The sequence below is a fragment of the Petaurus breviceps genome, unplaced genomic scaffold (assembly GCF_028583685.1).
Source record: "Petaurus breviceps papuanus isolate PSGF00001 unplaced genomic scaffold, PetGlider_PUasm1.0 190, whole genome shotgun sequence".
In the NCBI taxonomy this organism is placed as follows: domain Eukaryota; kingdom Metazoa; phylum Chordata; class Mammalia; order Diprotodontia; family Petauridae; genus Petaurus; species Petaurus breviceps.
Window position 1 is genome coordinate 5,428,318 of NW_027185810.1, and position 18,488 is coordinate 5,446,805.

The following is an 18,488-nucleotide window of genomic DNA, read 5'->3' on the forward strand; positions in this document are numbered from 1 at the left end:
GCTTGCTGTCTTGGGGAGGGAGGAGGGAAGAGAAGGAGGAAGAAAATTTGGAACTCGAAATCTTACCAAAATGAATGTTAAAAACCATCTTTACATGTAATTGGAAAAAAATAAAATACTATTAGGTGCAAAAAAATGTAGATCTGAAAATTGCCTGAATAGAAATGATAATCAAATCCATGTCTAGCTCAGTGTTGCCTTTGGCAGATATCTGTCTCCATTTAGCAAATAAATCAGATGTTAGCTCACGTAGTATGTTGTATACTCGCTCGGTTTCCTTAATATGTCAATTGATTTAAATTGACTAAAGCTCTATAAAATTATTATTATTGGTGTTGATGTCATTTCTGTTGTCCATTTCCTCCTATTTTTGATAGCCATTTATCCAAATAATTCAGAACCAAATTGTCTCAGTTGAACACCATATCTTTTTTCATCATTATTCTTTCTTCTTGCTTTTTGCTAATTATGATCTTAGTTCTGAGAAGTTGATAGGCTTACTGCATACAGAAAACTGATTCAGGGGAAACTTGAAAATCAATACAAGTCCTTTCCTATATATTAAAATATAACATATTAACATGTTTTATGCCATTTTATGCTCTCCCTCTCTAGCACCTACTAAGTCTTTTTTTTTAATAGAAAGTGTTCATGACATAAAGGCGTGAGAATTCTGTGTGATCTGCATGTTTGATATTTATCATTCCTAGAATCTTAGTATGATACATTTAGATTTGGAAGGAACATTTGAGATTATATAGTTCAACCTTCTAATTTTACGGATGAGGAAACTGAGGTTAAGTGACTTTTTCAGGATTAGGGGATTTGAACTCAGGTTTTTGGACTCCAAATCCAGTGCCTTTTCTACTGTACCACCCACCTTATACTGACAGTTTTTCAATGCCACACTAAAGGTCTATGACTTTTCAAAGACATAATATGAGTCAATGAGCTGAGAAACTGGAAGGTCCCTCAGGCTCATTGGGTCAATGGAAATTACATCCCACAGCAATGCCTGGGGTTTCTCTCCTCTCCAATCCATCCCTCACAATGTCACCAAACCATTTTTTTTCATATATATATACATACACACATATATCTGACCATGTCATCTGTAAACAAACTCCAGTGACTCCCTGCTGCCCCCAGGATCAAAGAAAAGGGTACATGGGATGGGGAAGGAGCAAGGGAGAGATCCATGAGGACCAGAAGAATGCACAAAGGCTTCATCGAGAACATGATGGAAGGGATTGGGCTGGGGAGTGAGAAGTAAAAAGGACATTTCAGGCCAGGAGAATAACATGAGGAGGGTGATCAACTCAGTCTAAATCTTTCTGTTTCAGCTCTTCCACTTGTAAAAGAAGGTTAATACTGGGCCGATCTTACAGCTGTATATTAGCTAATTAATGATAACAACCAAGAACATTGGAATAAAGCCTAACAAGGATGCCAAGAACTCTGAAGGAGGGTCTGTAGTTTATTAATAAATCAGAAACAGAAGAGGCTTTGTAAGATAAGTCTGGGTTGAGGGAGACATGGTTTCTGCCAAGATGTGAACAAGCATATCCCAGAGAAATTCCTTCATGGGACTAGATATGGCTGTGACTCTTCTCACAACCCTGGAGGGCAATAATACCTGGTTTATGGCCAGAGTTCTGGAGTGCTTGTACTGGTCAGGACTCATAATATGGACTTCCCTTTCAAGCAGATCTCATTCTTTGGCAGGCTTCTGAAAACTGCAATCTCAATAACACTATATTAGGACGTCTTGAAACTGCTCAGCATTTATAAGCAAAGGCAAAGCAGGATAAAAGTCTGGTCTTTATGGTTGTTTGTGGGATGTGGATAGTTTTGGTGGTCATTACATACTTTCCCTTAGTTACAGAGGATATGTTTTGGGGGGTGGGGAAGAGGAGAAAATAGTCAGGGCTAAATAAATTCCCCTTACCATTAGAACACTCTACCACTAACACAGTCAGCAGAGTGTGGAGGTACTGGGGTTTGGGGAATTTGATTGGCAGTGGCGAGGGGAAGGTAGATGTGGAAAAGCAATTAAGGGGGATGTGTCCATGAGCTGGGAAACTCCAAGGCTTTATTGGCTTATTTCAATAGAATGAAATCCTATAGCAATGAACTGTTCCAAATTTTCCAAAGCGCAGGAATTTCATTTTCGTGGATCTCTGGTAAAACTGTGGGTTCAGCAGCTGGAACATGGAAATATCTGGCTTGTGCATGTATGCCTTGTGCAATTGGAAGTTCCACAGAGGTAAGTGCAATTGCTCTGAGACATTTGTTTTCATACTGAATCTCCTGGTATTCTTTAAAATTGGTATTTTTGCTTTTCTTTTACTTCCACTTTGGGATGTTATTAAATAACAGCTGACGACACGAAGGTTGCCATTTCAGTCAGTCAACTGCCTTATATTATGTGTGTCGTGACCACAAATCTTAGAATCCAGGAGGATATTCTGGCTGCATCCAGTCATCTAAACTTCATTCATCTATCTTCAAGAGAGCTATCAACTGTCAATACACTTCTGAGATCAAAACATTTCCTGAAATGACATTGGGGAAAAAAAAAACTATAGCTTCTGACTTATAACTTATTCTTTCTGTTAAAAGACAAGATTCTTCCTACCTTGACATATATATTTACTGATGGAAGAGTCTGAACCCGAGATTTCATGAGGACAGAGAACTCCCCAGTGTGGAAACTTCTTTGGCTAATGTTAATGGAAAAATCTGGCAATAAAATAATAATAACAGTAGAATCTGTATAGTGCTTTAAGGTTTGCAGTCCACTTGCCAAATAATACCTCATTTTATCTTCATAAGAACCTTGGGAGGTACCAGTCCTATTATCATCCCCATTTTACAGATGAGGAAATGGAAGTTAAATGACTTGCCTAGGGTCACACAGAATGTATCTAAGGCTAGATTTGAACTTTGGAAATCCGGGCCCAGCACTTTATCTGCTGTGCCGCCTAGCTGTCCTATAGCACCACCACCACCACCCTTCTTAAAAAGTTGTTTGAGGTAGGGGAGGATACTGATAGGTTAAATAACTTCTCAATAGCTGTCCCTCTATAAGTGTCAAGCAGAAACTGAATTCAGGTTTTCCTGGTTCTGAGGTGAACGCCTTGTCTAGTCTCTGTCCACTTATCCCTCTGCCCCTTACCTCATGAATTACTTTCTTCACCACATCAGAAAATCTGGGACTTCATTGATATTAATATTATTTTCACAAATATAGATTGCAGCCTTTCTATAGGGAATATGTTCTTTTGTTTGTTTTGTTTGGGTTTTTTTGTTTGTTTTTTTGGAGGTGATTGGGGTTAAGTAACTTGCCCAAGGTCACACGGCTAGTTTTGTGTGTGTGTGTGTGTGTGTGTGTGTGTGTGTGTGTGTGTGTGTGTGTATTTAAGTGTGTGAGGCTGGATCCGAACTCAGGTCCTCCTGACTTCAGGGCTGGCTCTCTACTCATTGCGCCACCTAGCCTCCCCGGGAATATGTTCTTTATGAATTTCTATGGTCAAAACAATTCCTTCCCAATCTTCTGGTATTTATCTAGCCTGGTTCTCAGATAACAGCCTTTGTCAATCTAGGCCTACTATTTTGGTAGAAACCCCAGGAACTTGTGCTCATCTAGCATGATTTAGAAACCCAGAGTTGCTTTCATTCATGCTGTGGATACAAGACCAGAATAAGACTTTGTGGAAGAATTTGATTAATAGTAGACTCCATTATTATAAGTACCCTCTTAAAACACATAGACAGAATTTTAACATTTAATGAATGCTTAAAATCACTTTTACTGTTGTAAAATAATTGAAATGCCTTCCTAATGAATTTTTATTTTCTATTGGTATGTTTTAAATGCCTATGACCTCAGTTAGTTAACACAGTTATATATGTGTGTTATCAACTTTTGACATATAATTAAGGAATATAATCATTCCCACAAATTCTTCTTATTTTAAAGTTTGGGGAGATGTTTCACGTTAATTCATTCCTTTATTGGTCCAAATATCAGCCACTCCACTTAAAATGAGATGTCTTTAAAAAGAAAATAGGCAGATAAAATCGATAGGTGTGAATACACATATTTAAAAATAACATAAATTAATCAGTCATTTATCAAGTGTCTTTGAGGTGCCAGGAAATGTGTTCAGTAATGGAGATACAAAGACTAGGGTGGAAAAAAAAAACTGCACACCCTTACGTAACTGACATTTTCTTAGGGGAGATAATGGAGACATATACAGAGATAAAGGCTGGACCTAGGATTTCATTAGTATAGGGAGCTCGTGGTGGGAAATATCCTCAACCAGAGGAAGTCAGCCTTTCCTCTGCAAATTATATCTAGTCTTACGATATCACCTATAACACTAAGAGATTAAGTTACTGGCCCAGAATCACTCAGCCTCTCATTCAGCTAGCCTGTCCAAGAGAAGACCTGAATTCAGGTATTTCTGGCTGTCTTAAGTTCAGCTCACTATAGCACACTACCTCTTATAGTTGTGTATGTGTAGATACACATATGTATATATGCCCACGTGTGTGTACCCGTATGTATAGAGAGACACGTGTGTATGTATATGTGTTGGTGTACTTTTATGTATGTGTATGTGTGAATGTAGACGGAGATGCTCATGTGAATGTATCTACTGTGTGGCTATATATGCATGTGTATGTATACATATGTGTGTGCATGTACAGAGACACATATGTATATATGTGTTCGCCAATGTCCCTTTATGTGTGTGTATATCCCTGTGTGTACACATGTATGTATATATGTCCATCTGTGTGTAAATGTGTGTATATATGTGTTTGTCTATGTATCTGTATGGAGGTAGAGGGAGATGCTCATGTGTATGTATCTATCGTGAGTGTACACATGTGTGTATATTGACATACATAAGTGTATGCATCACAGAGACACATCTGTATGCAGGTATGTTTGCTGATGTCCCTTTATGCATGCATGTATGTATAGGAAAACACATGTGCTGGTATACATTGTGTCCATGTGTATATTATGTGTGTATGTGTATATGTATAGAGACGTGTGTGTTTTCTATGTACATGTGTGTGTCTGTAGACGCTGTGTGTCTCTCTCTATATACATGCATGTATGTATACATTTGAATATAAATAAAATTTTAAAATAGACCTATATAGAAATGCTTGGGCTTGTGTCTTAAAGGGAAGAAGGTGCAGAGGGAAGGCATCCCAGGTGTGGAGGTCAGCCAATGGAAAGGTTCAGAGACAAACAATGAAGTATATGTATAAGGAACAGTAAAGAGGCCTAGCTCCCAGGGTTGTTAGGAGGGTCAAATGAGATGCTTTGCACTAAAGCACTTTTCCTTTGTAAAGCAAGCTTTCAAGAGCTATATGAATGTTAGCTATTTTTATCATCATCATTATTAATGACTATACTGTGGAACATGAAGAGGGGTAATATGGAATACGACTGGAAAGATAGGTCGGGCCCAAATTTTGAAGGGCTTTTAAATGCCAAATAGAGGAGTTCATATTTTACTTTAGGGATGTGTGCATACACACATACATATATACACATACATATATACACATGTACGTATGCATGTAAACAGAAATATGTACAAGTGCATATATAATACTATATATACATTGCTGCTCAGTAGTTTCAGTAAAGTCTGACTCTTCATGATCCCATTTTGGGCTTTCTTGGCAAAGATAATAGAGTGGTTTACCATTTTTTCTTCTCTAGCTCATTTTACAGAGGAGGAAACTGAGGCAAATAGGCTGAAGTGAATCATCCAAGGTCACACAGCTAGTAAGTGTCTGAGGCTGGATTTGAACTCAGGAAGATAAGTCTTCCTGATTCCAGTCCTGGCAGTTTATCTACTGTGCCACCCAGCTTCCCATATACATGAATACACATATCTATATATTATTCTCTATTTACAGTATATCTATATGTCTACACATACATATTTTCTGAAAAATAGCTCTGGTTATCAGTTGTGCTGAGTGATTATGTAGGACAGATTGGTGGGAGGTGGGGGGTTGGAGAATACAGCCTGTATTTGGACCCATACCGTATGTAGTGCTACACCAAAACAGCACTTTTCCTTTCCCAGTAAGGGAGCAAGCAGTGATAAAGACATAATGTACATATGTCCCCCTACCGGCCGAAGAGAGTGAGTGCACCCTTCTGAGCATCTGACAGGGACTTGGACCAAAGAGAAGGCTGGCTCTGATTCTGATGAGCAGAAGTGGAAAGCATTCCTGAACCGAGAAGAGTGGGATCACTTACTCCTACAGAACAGGAAAGTAGCAGCCTCAAGCACACATCACCCCGGGGATGCTCTTTACTCATTTGTCACCTCGGGATGGATGATCAGACAAATTTAACTGTGTTCCCCTAAGCAGTGTTATTCTTGAGAGAGGAAAGGTTGAGTCCAATTTGAACTGTACCAAATGATAATAGTGGAACACCTTGAAAATAATCCAGAGACTGTTAAGCAGTCCTGCTTTTCCCAAGACTGCCACAAAGGTTAAAAACAGCTGCTTTCCTACTAAATGTCTCTAAAGCTGCATTTGCTGTTGCTGTGAGTGTAAAAAGACGTCGTCTGACCCCATGTGCTCTAAAGAGTTTCTGTCATCCACAAAATTCCAATACAGAAGGATGCTATGTAAGTATCGCCGCATAGTATAACTCTGACACTAATTGGTTGTCTCACATTTTTAGGCAAGTCCCTTCATCTCTATCTGTAAAAAGAGGAGTTTGGATTATATGACCTCTAGGTGACCTTCCAGGTCTCAACATTCTATGTCTAAAATGACACAAGTTCTAAATCAAATTTCTAACAGGTTCTTTGGCAAAAGGGACTGCAGGGGTACACAAAGATTGTTCCTGAGGGTCATTTCTGGCCATTTCAAAAGCTTAGGAATGGTGTACTTTCTGGGGATGCTATAAATGCATTCTCATGAGACACAGAGGAGGGGGAAAAATTCCCTCTTTTTTCAACACTTTCAGAAGTAATTAAAGAAAAGTGTCCTTAAGCATTAGAACAAGAGGGGAAAGTAGAAATAGAAAAAATATACAGATTACCACCTGAAAGAGATCCTGTGAGGAAAACCCACAGGAATATTATAATCAAATTCCAAAACCCTCAGTTCAAGAAAAAAAAAATTAAATATGGAGGTACCACAATTAGTATCCCAGGAGACCTAGCAGCCACAACACTACTTTCACCTTTTGGCCCCTGGATGAAAGAGAACCATTCCCTTTCAATCCCAATACCCTTAGTGGTTGCTGGTGGTAATACGAATTGACGAACTTTCTCTTCAGATACCTTTGATATTTATAAAACATTTTAGGGTTTGCAGAGCACTTTACATGTCTTCTCTGAATCACTTCTCATAGGTCCCCTAAAGGGTAGGTTCTGGAGTTGTTATTATTCCCATTTCACAGACAAGGAAATTGAGGGATAGACTGGCACATTGACACCTGGCAGTTGTCAGTCAGGATTCAAGCCTAGGTCTTTTCTCCACGTGCAGGGTTCAATGAGAGATACTACCTCTTATGGTCTGCATTCTCTCTTATCCAGCCTTCATCTCCCCTCACCAGTCATGCCCTCATTGCCCTCTTCCTTCTGGCACTGCCTTGGTAACTTCATCCATTTTCCTGACTGCAGCAAGAGAGTGTAGGCAGACAGAAAATAAAACTATCCCTGAGGGAGATAAAGTACAAAGGGAAAACCCAAATCTATGTAAACCTGCATGGTTTTTGCACCCCAATCTCCATTCATCTCCATATTGGAAAATTAGGGCAGGAGGATTGGTTACTGGTGTCATATGCTAAAGGTGTAGTGAGTCTCTTAGTTGTCAATTGCAGAGTAACTGAGCAGGGGTGTTCAGTCAATTGAACTTAGATTAGCCTCCTGGGATTGATTCGGACAGTTAGATTGTTATTACTTGAATGTCACTGTGATATTATTGCCCCCTGGTGGCTATTTTAATTACTTAGCCCTAAGTAGTTGAGAAAAAACACTTCTGAAAATACTCTGGAGGTAAGCCACCCAGACTTTTGGAAACAGAATCAACTTTTCACATTTATGAAAAGGAAAAAGACAGCAGTTATGAGCAACCCAGGTGGCCTTGGAAAACTGATCATTTGGGAACCCCTGTTGGAAATATAGATGCCCAGACCTTTATACTTTGCAAGGAATCTTGGGGTTTAGAGGCTAGATTTTTTCGTCCCTATTTATTTATTCTATTATTGTTCCTGGCCCCCCCCCAAAAAAAAGCTGGGATGATTAACTCTTTTGTCTCATATAGTTTTCATTTATGATTTCTTGAAATATATCTCTGAAAAACCATGCTTTGATAAAGCCCATTGTGATTCAAATGGAACTACTTAACCCAGACCACTCTGGCTCTCACTGATTGGTCAATAATAGGTCCCAGCCCAAACCTCACTTGTCCATTGCTTGGGTTTTGATGACTCAGAGTGAGTGTAAATAACAATTGTCTCTGTTCTGGCCAGAAACGCATGAGGGTCTTTTGTGAAGGCAAACTAAACCATCTTTTGCCTCAATTCTTCTCTAGTCTTTAACTACTGAATGGGTGTTGCCTCAGGTCTTGAGACTCAGGAAAGACCTTAGTTGAAAAAGGCAAAGATCTCCCACTGTATCCATGGCCATCTCCAGTTCTCCTGACCTATGTCTTGCCACTGAACTCTGATGACTCTGGAGGAGAGAGTGATGCTGCTGACTTTGCACAACTCTGCCTCACTGAAATCCAATTCACTTGCTAGCCATGACATCACTGTGCTGATGTCATTGGTCCTCTCTGAGAACAGAGGACAAGCAGCAACACTGAGCATCTCTAGCCAATTACACTCAACAGACAGCATTGATTTTTCAACTGCATAAAAACCCAAAATATTATGATTAATAAAAAATAAAGTTATAAGTAAATACCATCACACACTTAGAAAGTGCTATTGCACCAAGTGACTCATGCTTCTGTGTGTCCTCCATTACAAAATGCATCCTCATTACTGAAATACCAACCTTTGCTGATTAGTTCACAATTTAACTATTCGCCATCATCCAGCCCCTTTAATACATAACACTTCTTTCCATCCATACAACTCCAGGGCTGAATACCCTGAGCCTCAGCAGACTTATAATAATGGACACTGGGAAGGTGGGGTTGAAAAAAAGGATTGGAATGAATATGAGAAAATATCACCTTGTTAGCAGGGCCTGGGTATCTTCCCTTTTTGGCCATGTGGTTAGGGCAGCCTTCCAAGGAAAATAGTTAGAATCCCTTGGGAATAGTCACATTCCCCTTTAAGTGATTTTACATTCTCATTCCTTTTCTACAGCTCATACTGAGAGAGAACAGTAGCTGTCGCTGCCATACTTGGATTGAGGGAAGACCAAGGGTGAAGGAAAGAAAGAAGGAGTGGTAGGGGAGGGAGGTAAGTAGCAGTATACATCTGCACTCCAAACCCTATAAGTCATTTACTTGTAGAATAATGTTGGCAGCAACTAGGAGTGTGCTGGTAAATGTTTAACAACCAGCTGGGAGAAGGGGGAGCGAGTGGTAGAAGATGTACATGCTTTTTTTTTTTTTTTTTTTTTTTTTGCTTTTTGGAGGGAGGAGGGCAGGGCAATTGGGGTTAAGTGATTTGTCCAAGGTCACATGGCTAGTAAGTGTTAAGTTATCTGAGGCTGGATTTGAACTCAGGTCCTCCTGCCTCCAGGGCTGGTGCTCTATTCACTGTGCCACCTAGCCTCCCTCCATAACTCATATTTTTAAGTTTAATCTGCATTATTTAGATTTTATCCATCACTTCCTTGAGTCTCAAAACAATAAATTGAGTACAGATATGTAGCACTTGCCATTTCTGAGATATAAGTGCTCATACTAAAAACTTAACACAATTAACTTTGGTGGGTTTGAGTAGGCTCTAGTATATCCCTTCAACAACCTTTATAAAGCACATTTGAATTCAGTTAGTATAAATTCAGGTCTTCCCAGTTTTTGAAGATACATGGATTTCTTCTGAAACTAGTTGAAGCAATATTCCCTATTAGGGGAAGTTCCAGGGTAACAACGGCTTATCTATAGGGCAGATTTAGAAAATATGGCCTATGTTAACTGTTATTCCATGCTTAGAAGTTGAATTATGATGTGGCTGATGTCCCTAGTTAGATAGCAAAATAATGAGCTGGGGGTTGAACTCTCGCCCCGAACTATGAAAAGCCCTTCTCTCCGGCATGGTTCCCACTGTGCCCCAGGCTACAAACAAAGGCACACCAGGCAACCTAAGAACAAGGTGACCCACAAGTGTTTATGAGAGATAATATTCAATCCAGAAAATGTATTCTTTAACAGAATAAAAACACAACTAAGTGGAAATAAAGTAGGAGTAGGGTAGGGGCTGCTATTTCCTCTTAGCTGGCTTGTTTCTCTCAGTGTTACTCCTGTATCGGTAAGTGAGGCAGCAAACATTTATAAACCACCTGCTGCGTCCCAAGCACGGCACTAAGTTCTGGGGATGTGAAGAAAGGTAAAAAATAGTCCCTGATTTCAAGGAGCCCATAGTCTGATAGGAGAGACGACGTAGAAGCAACTGTGCACAAACCGGCTCTTTTGTTGTTGTCCAGTCTTTTCAGTCGTGTGCAATCTTTTAGGAACCCATTTGGGGCTTTCTTGGTAAAAATACTGGAATGGTTTTTCATTTCCTTCTCCAGCTCGTTTTACAGTTGAGGAGACTGAGGTAAACACGGTTAAGTGACTTGCCCAAGATCATACAGTTAGTAAGTAATTGAGCTCAGATTTGAACTCAAGGAGTCTCTCTGACGCCAGGTCTGGCACTCTGTTGACCTAGCTGCACCACAAGCAAGTTATATAGAAGATAAATAGAAAATAATCAACAGAGGGAAAGCACTAAAATTAACAGGGGTTAGTAAAGGTTAATTGTAGAAGGTGGGATTTTAGCTAAGACTTGAAGGCAGCCAGGATGCAGAGATGAGGACAGACAGCATTCCAGGCATGGGAACAGTCATTAAAAATGCCTGGAATGAGCACTCAAAATAAAAAACACAAGTCACACATATCCCCAACTTGTCCACTTAGGAGTCAGCACTCCTAGACTTGAAGAAGGGAACTTCAGATGTGGCAGACATGTGGCATAGTCATAGGACCACCCCCACCTGTCCCTTCTCCTCTGCTCCTTTTCCTAGGGAGAATCACATCACAGACCCCAGCGTGAGACTGATACTGAGTTAGCTTCCTTCTTCCCAAGCTAGGAAGAACTAGAACTTCCAGGAGTGGTCAGCTAACCACTCGCCAGGGGGTTTGTTACAGCAGGAGCACAGTATCAGACCTGAAAAGAACATTAAAAAGCATCTCTTCTAGCCCCCTTGATTTACAGAGGAGGTAAAAGAGCCCCAGTATTTGTCCAAGGTCATATCACCGGTAAGTAGCAGGGCCAGGACTTGACCCTAGACCTACCACTCCAAATCTAGCATATTCCCCCACACTATAACACAGCTGCTTTCATCAGTATAAATAGATGAATCTGAATACTTCAAACCAGACAGATGAAAAGAAAAACACCCATCAGTTTGAATCCTTTCTTAGGAAAGATGCATTAGGCAATATTAATTTTTGAAAATTTTATTTATTTTTCATTTCAGGCTTTTATTTAATTTTTTGTCTTTTAAAGATGTTACCTAGCCCAATAGGATTGGCCATTTACAGTACTGAACTAGTTTATAGTCAACTTTCAATTATCTGCTTTGTGGGTTAGTTGAGGGAAGGTTTCCTTTGACCACCACTCCCTCAGTTGGGGTAGGTCCCTTTTCTCCTGCCTCCCAGTTGGCTCTAAGACTATCTCCTCTAGTCACTTCTATTATACTGGCCCCTCCATACTACTGGGATGGCTTTCCAAGTTGCTACTCCAATTAAAAGCCAAATTTTTTTTTGGAGGGGGGGATGGAGGTAGAGGGGTGGACAAATTTGAAAAAAAACTTCTCATGGATTTTGTTCAGAAAATGGAGTTTGGTCTACTTACCACAAAAACAATATAGCTGACCAAAACTTAAAAGCACCAAATTTGGAAACCAAATACTCTAAGCCAAGGGTGGGGAACCTGCAGCTTTGAGGCCACATGTGACCCTCTAGGTCCTCAAGTGTGGCCCTGACCCTAGTTTCAGTCAAAGAGCCACACCTGAGGACCTAGAGGGTCACATGTGACCTCAAGGCCACAGGTTCCCCACCCTTGCAAGCCTTAGTTCCAGCCTCTGATTTTATAGATGAGAACATTAAAGACCACAAAGAGGAAGAAGGATTTTGCTCAAGGACATAGCTATTCAATGGAAGGGCCAATACAAGAACCTAGTGCCTTGACTTCAGCCCTATGCTGGCTCCAGCATCTCCACCCCCATCACAGCAGAGCCAAGAACTAAGCCATTGAAAGACCTGTGATCTCATCTTCTCCTTTCAGGTTTATAGGCAGCCAAATTCCCCTGATGTGTCCAACAACATGTTTAAGGCCAGCTTGTGGAGACCATATCACTCCATTTGAATAGCTTCAATGCTCCAGCCCACGCCTTTCCAAAACTGGAAACAACCAAAATGATTTAAATATTACTGTTCTTTAATGGTGCGAATATTAGTATGTGAAAATTGCCATGTATAACCTGATGAGTTGTTACAGATTTGTAAAAAAAAAATGAACTCCTTTCCAGCTGCCATTCAGAGTATTGTTCCCCTTTCTTTTTTTTTCACACACCCCCATTAAGCGGATCATATGGCATTAGATCCATAGAATGCCTAAACACAATTCAAAGCTGAATCTTATGGTAAATGTGAACGAGGCCAAAACAATTCTGTTCTGAAACATTTATGACTACATTTAATAATACACTGCCATTCCCTGCATTATTGCCCCAAAATTGGTATTTTCTCTCTGTATATACTTTGTATTGAATGAACAAACATCAAGAGTACTGGCTTGAGGCCAAGACTGAGCAAACAGTTGTTTCCCTGTTTGTTTCTCGCTTTATTTTTCATAGGACAATCATACTAATGCTCTTACAATGACGCTCAATGGCATTTGCCCACTACTTTTCAATACGATTCCATGAATTCACAGCTGCTGTCACTGCCAACCTCAGTGAACAGATTCCAAAGATTTTGATCAGGTGCTTTATGATTTTTCAGGAGGAAACTATTAAATTTGGGATTGAGCTTTCCTTTAGCATGATATTTTTTCTTTTAAAATGCAAGTGTTCATAGACAGATTTGTGAGATTGCTAAAAGAGCTTAGTCCTGTTACTGAGGCAACCTGCCCCAGTGGATTCCAGAGATAGAAACTTGAGAGGCCTCTCACATCGCAGAAATGGAATGTGTGTGCTCAAGAGAGAGGGCTGTTTTCCAGAAGCATCGTGCTCAGGTTAAAAGGACTGGGCCAAGGCGCATGAAGACCTGGAACAGTGGTGGGTTTTCAAATTAGCATGTTAAACTAAGGATGGCACAGCAAGCATCATGCTACTTCTGACAATCTGGCACTCGATTTCCTCCTGCTGAGGGAATCTTTTTCTTTCCAGTAGTCTCCCTGTCCCTAGCATCATGTCTCCAAGATGCAAAGCTATGGGAACAGGAGTGAGGAATCTTGTTCTCTTCTCCAGTGCCTTCCAGTGGAACACAGAGGGTTCCACTAAAGTAACCGCCGATTATTTCAGTGGGTGAAACCACTTAACAAAGATTTTTTTAAATAGGGCTGGGAGTTCTATCATTTAATGAGTCAGATTCTCCCAGGGTAGGAGCTATTCCCTGGAAGTTACACATTTTTGGAAGCCGCACCAACTCTTTTAGGCAATCGGGGCACCACATAATAATTCAACAAAGCGACAGGTTGGAGCCTGATGCTTGGAACCAAGGTTCTACCTGTCATTCTAAAGCAGATGTGCCAAGAGAGTCATCAAAGTCTCCCGTTTACTCATCTTTCAGAGAAACCATTTTCACCTGTTCCGTCAAATAAATAAACAGAAGCAAAGGGAGGCTGTTGGTACCATCTTGACTTCAAATAATACATGAAGTGTTTTGCAAAACTTAAATCACTTTATAAATTCTAGCTATTGTTATTAATTCATATTATTATTATTACTTTCTTCATACTGATCCAACTCCTGGATTGTAAGCTCCATAAATGAAGGTCCCACATCTTATTATTTTTGTATGCTTCACAATGCCTAGCATATAATAACCACTTGATAGATCTTTTTTTAGTTGACATACTTCCTTCAAGGGACTACAAGTTTGGAGTTGGAGGGAAGGGCATAGAGGGATAGCATGTTAGATGCAGAGTCTGGCTACTAAGAATGAAAGACAATGAAGGACTAGATAAAAAGAGGCACCTTGTCCTTTCCCCTCAGACTTTCATTATCTTTTCTCAGTAAGTGTCCTTCTGACCACTATAATTCACTTAATAAATGTTATCTTCAATGTAACAACTGTTGATTGTGACAGATCCACACACCCCTTGACTGGGGGCAATCAGAACCTCTGAGTATTGAATGACAGATTAGTACCTATTTGTACTCTGCCAGAAGTAGAGACCTTTTGATGTAAACCTTGATAAAATCAGAACAGAAAAGGAGTTTGAAAAACTTGGGGAGGATGTCTCCAACAGTGATGGGAGAGAGGATGTTCAAACCAGCTAATGGTTCAGATCAGACTGGCAATTGGGGCAGGTTTGCATCAAGTGGTACCTTCCTTGCTTGAATTCTACATTCTCAACAAGCAATCTTCTTTTTCTTCTCCTCCTCCTCTTCCTTCTTCTTTTTTTTTTTTTTGCTTTCTGGAGGGGCAATTGGGAGTGACTTGCCCAAGGTCACATGACTAGTAAGTGCTGAGTGTCTGAGGCCACATTTAAACTCAGGTCCTCCTGACACCAGTGCCGGTGCTCTATTCACTGTGCAACCTAGCTACTCAAGCAATCTTCTTATTGTGATTTGACTTCCCATAATAGGAAGAGAAATTATTTCTTCTCAATTATTCAACTCCCCTCTCATCTCTCCTTCCTCCTCCAGAACCTCCAGTGCCAGATGATACCATCCCCTACTTTCCTGAGAAGACTGAAGCCATCTAATATTGAGCTCCTTCATTTCCTTTTCTCCACATTTCTCTATTTTTTCCCACGCAGTCTTCCTTTCCTCTGGTCTTAGAGAAGAAGCTAGTTTTCTCCTGGTCTTTTGTTCCATCAGGCAACAAAAGGTAGTGAAAAGAGTCCTGGATGGGAAATCGAAGGATCTGGGTTTAAATCTTTGCTCTGGATTTCTAACTACCTGATGGACATCACCTAGATGTCCAACAGCACCTCAAACTCATTATATTCAAAACCAAACTAACGTTCCTTCAGAAATCTCTGTCCTTTCTCCTAACTTCCTTATTTAAAAATGAATGGTAGGGGTGGCTAGGTAGCACAGTGAATAGAGCACTGGCCCTGGAGTTAGGAGGACCTGAGTTCAAATCCAACCTCAGACATTTAGCTCTTACTAGCTGTGTGATCTTGGACAAGTCACTTAACCCCAATTGCCCCGCCTTCCCCTCTCCAAACAGGAAAAAAAAAAGAAATGAACAGTAAAATTAAGTGAGGGATTCTAGGGCTAGTGCTTTATCTGCTAATAACAGGCCATGAGCTTCTAGTTGCAACTAGAGTTGTTACCCAAGCCTCAGTTCTTCCCTATCTCCTCCCCCATTATTTTCTTATATTATTTAGAAGTAGGCTGCCACCCCTCTATGCCTCAGCCCCTACCTACTTACCGGGTCCTTTTCCCTTTCTTATGTATACCAAATAAAGTAAGAGTTCATTACCTTACCAAGAAGTTTAATTAGATTGGATAAAGGGGTAATAAAATCTAAGCACCTGTATTTCAGAAACAGTAATATCTTGATTCCCCTCTATCCCTCCCAGGTCATAACTTCATGATTTAAATGTTTAATGCAAATCTCCTAGCTCCCACTAGCCAGAAGAGGTATAAGTCACTCATGCAGGCCACAAACTGGGCACTGCTATTCTTTCTCTTGTTTCATGCTACAGAAACCTCCCCTGCTGTCCTACTCAGTGTGCTCAACTGTACAGGACTCCTTTCCACTTTGAAAAGCAATGACCACTTCTTTGAAGAGCTCACTCAAAAGTAGGACCAATCACTGCTGGGAAGAATATTGTTCTGCCCACTGGCACCCTGCCCACCGCTCCATCTCTCAGGCTCTGATTTAGAGGTGTAAGGGACTTGAGAGGCTGTCTATACCAATCCTCTTGTTTTACAAAGGAGGAAGCAGGCTCCAGGTGGTTAAGTGACTAACTCAAGGAGAAACAGGTAATAAGCAGCAGCGACAATAAACTCAGGTCCCCAGAATACAGAGCCAGCTTTCTTTCCATTCTCTCACTTTCACTTTCTCTGTCCATCCACATTCAGGCATCACATATGGGAAATCATTTTTTAGGATGCACATACACTCTGTCCCCAAAGCCTTCTGGGAGGTGTAGTTCACTGGCGAGAAGCCTGTTAGTCCCCAGACATCTGGATCTGTTACACTATTCTCCTAGTTCATCATTACATCAAGAATTTGACAAGTCCTGGTAGATCGTAAGCTGCATGAGGGCAGGGTCTATGTCTTAGCTATGTCAGGATAATACTATGCACACTGAAGGCATTTAACAAATTATTGTTCAACTCAATTAAATACAAATCTTTTAAATTATAGCTCGGAAAATTTTCTTGAATCTGATTTTTTTCATCTAAACCTGTGATTTCACTGATATAAGGAATTCTTGGTAAACAGCAGCAGTAACAGCAAAAACAACAACCCTATTTTCCAGTGTACACAAGCAACTTCTGCTAAGTGGTGCAGTGGATAGAATGTGGGACTCGGAGTCAAACTTGGAATTTGAATACTGCCTCAGATACTGGCTGTGTGACCCTGGGTAAATCACCTAGCCCGAGTCTGTTTGTTCACCAGCAAAATGGAGGTGCTATAAGTATTACCTCATCTGGTTGTTGTAAACATCAAATGAGATAACATGTAAAGTGTGATATCCAAATGTTAATTATTATTATTTGTATTAGTCTTAGAGACTTTCCTGGGCTCACTAATAGGTTAAGTGACTTGCCCTGGGTCTGACAGCCAGTATGAATCAGAGAGAACTTGAACTCAGGTCTTCCTGACTTTCAAGCCAACTCTCTATCTACTACCAGAAGCTCTTAGATCTATACCTTGCAAATATAATGAAGGGCAGCTAGCTGGCATAGTGGATAGAGAGCCAGGGCTGGAGTCGAGAAGACTCATCTTGCTGAGTTCAAATCTGGCCTCAGACATTTTCTAGCTGTGTGGTCCCGGGCAAAGACACTTGACCCTGTTTGCCTTAGCTTCTTCATTTGTAAAATGATCTAGAGAAGGAAATGGCAAACCACTCAGAATCTCTGCCAAGAAAACTCCAAATAGGGTCACAAAGTCAGACACAACGGAAAAATGATTGAACAAACATAATGAAAACAGTAATTTGCCTTTTAATTGTATTTTATAACTTAATTTATTTCACTTTATACTTTTTTCATAACAACCTTGTGAAATGGGTAATAGAAATATGATTTTCCCCATTTAACCAAGGAGGAAACTCAGGCTCCAAGTGCCTGTTACTTGCCCATGGTGACATAACCAGTACACATTGGAGCTGAGCCACCATGGAGGCCTTGGGAGGACTCCAAATCTGGTGGTTTTCCACCAGACGCCCCCCACCCAATGGAGCCTACATATGCCAAGTACTGAGTGCTAAGAAAGACACAAAGTTTAATTAGGATGAAGTTTCTCCCTTCCATTTTCCACTTCCATGACCTCTTCCCTCATTTCCGCTGGCTGGTCCATTGTAACAACCTCCTTGACTGGTCTCCCTGCCTCTCCTCTCTCCTCTCTAGCCCATCCTTCACAGTCACCAAGGAGATCTTATTAATACATCGCTCTGGTTGCATTGCCCCCCTGTTCAAACTCTTCAATGTTCTTAACTGCTCACCAATTAAAATACAAAGTTCTTAGTACAGTGTTCAAAATTCTCCAGAATCCAGGTAATACCTACCTTTCGAACCTGATTGCATGCTATTGCTCTTCCCATATTCTACAATCGGGGGTGGGGAACCTGATATAGTCAAACTTGACTGCTTCCTGCTGTTGTCACCCATCTTCACCATCCTCCATTCTTCCTCCTTCCCACAGTTATCATGTCACTGGGGCATACTGGTTTTCCTCCTATCTCTCTGGTCATTCCTTTTTAGTCCCTTAGTGGATCGTCATCAGTGTTTCATCCCCTAAGTGTGGGCATAACCCTTGTAACAGTGACTACCATGACCCTGCTGCCTTCACACCAGGTCTATTATGTTTCTCCCCTTATGGCTTGAGTTAAAGCAAGGAACTGG

General features: G+C 40.6%; 1 long non-coding RNA gene across 1 annotated transcript; it reads left to right on the forward strand.

Moving 5' to 3' along the window:
• Positions 1-1,187: 1,187 nt before the first annotated feature.
• LOC138164526 (uncharacterized) lies at positions 1,188-12,986 on the forward strand. Its single transcript, XR_011169104.1, has 4 exons — positions 1,188-1,813; positions 2,160-2,266; positions 9,386-9,481; positions 12,518-12,986. It is a non-coding gene; the product is annotated as an uncharacterized lncRNA (long non-coding RNA).
• The last annotated feature ends 5,502 nt before the right edge of the window (positions 12,987-18,488 follow it).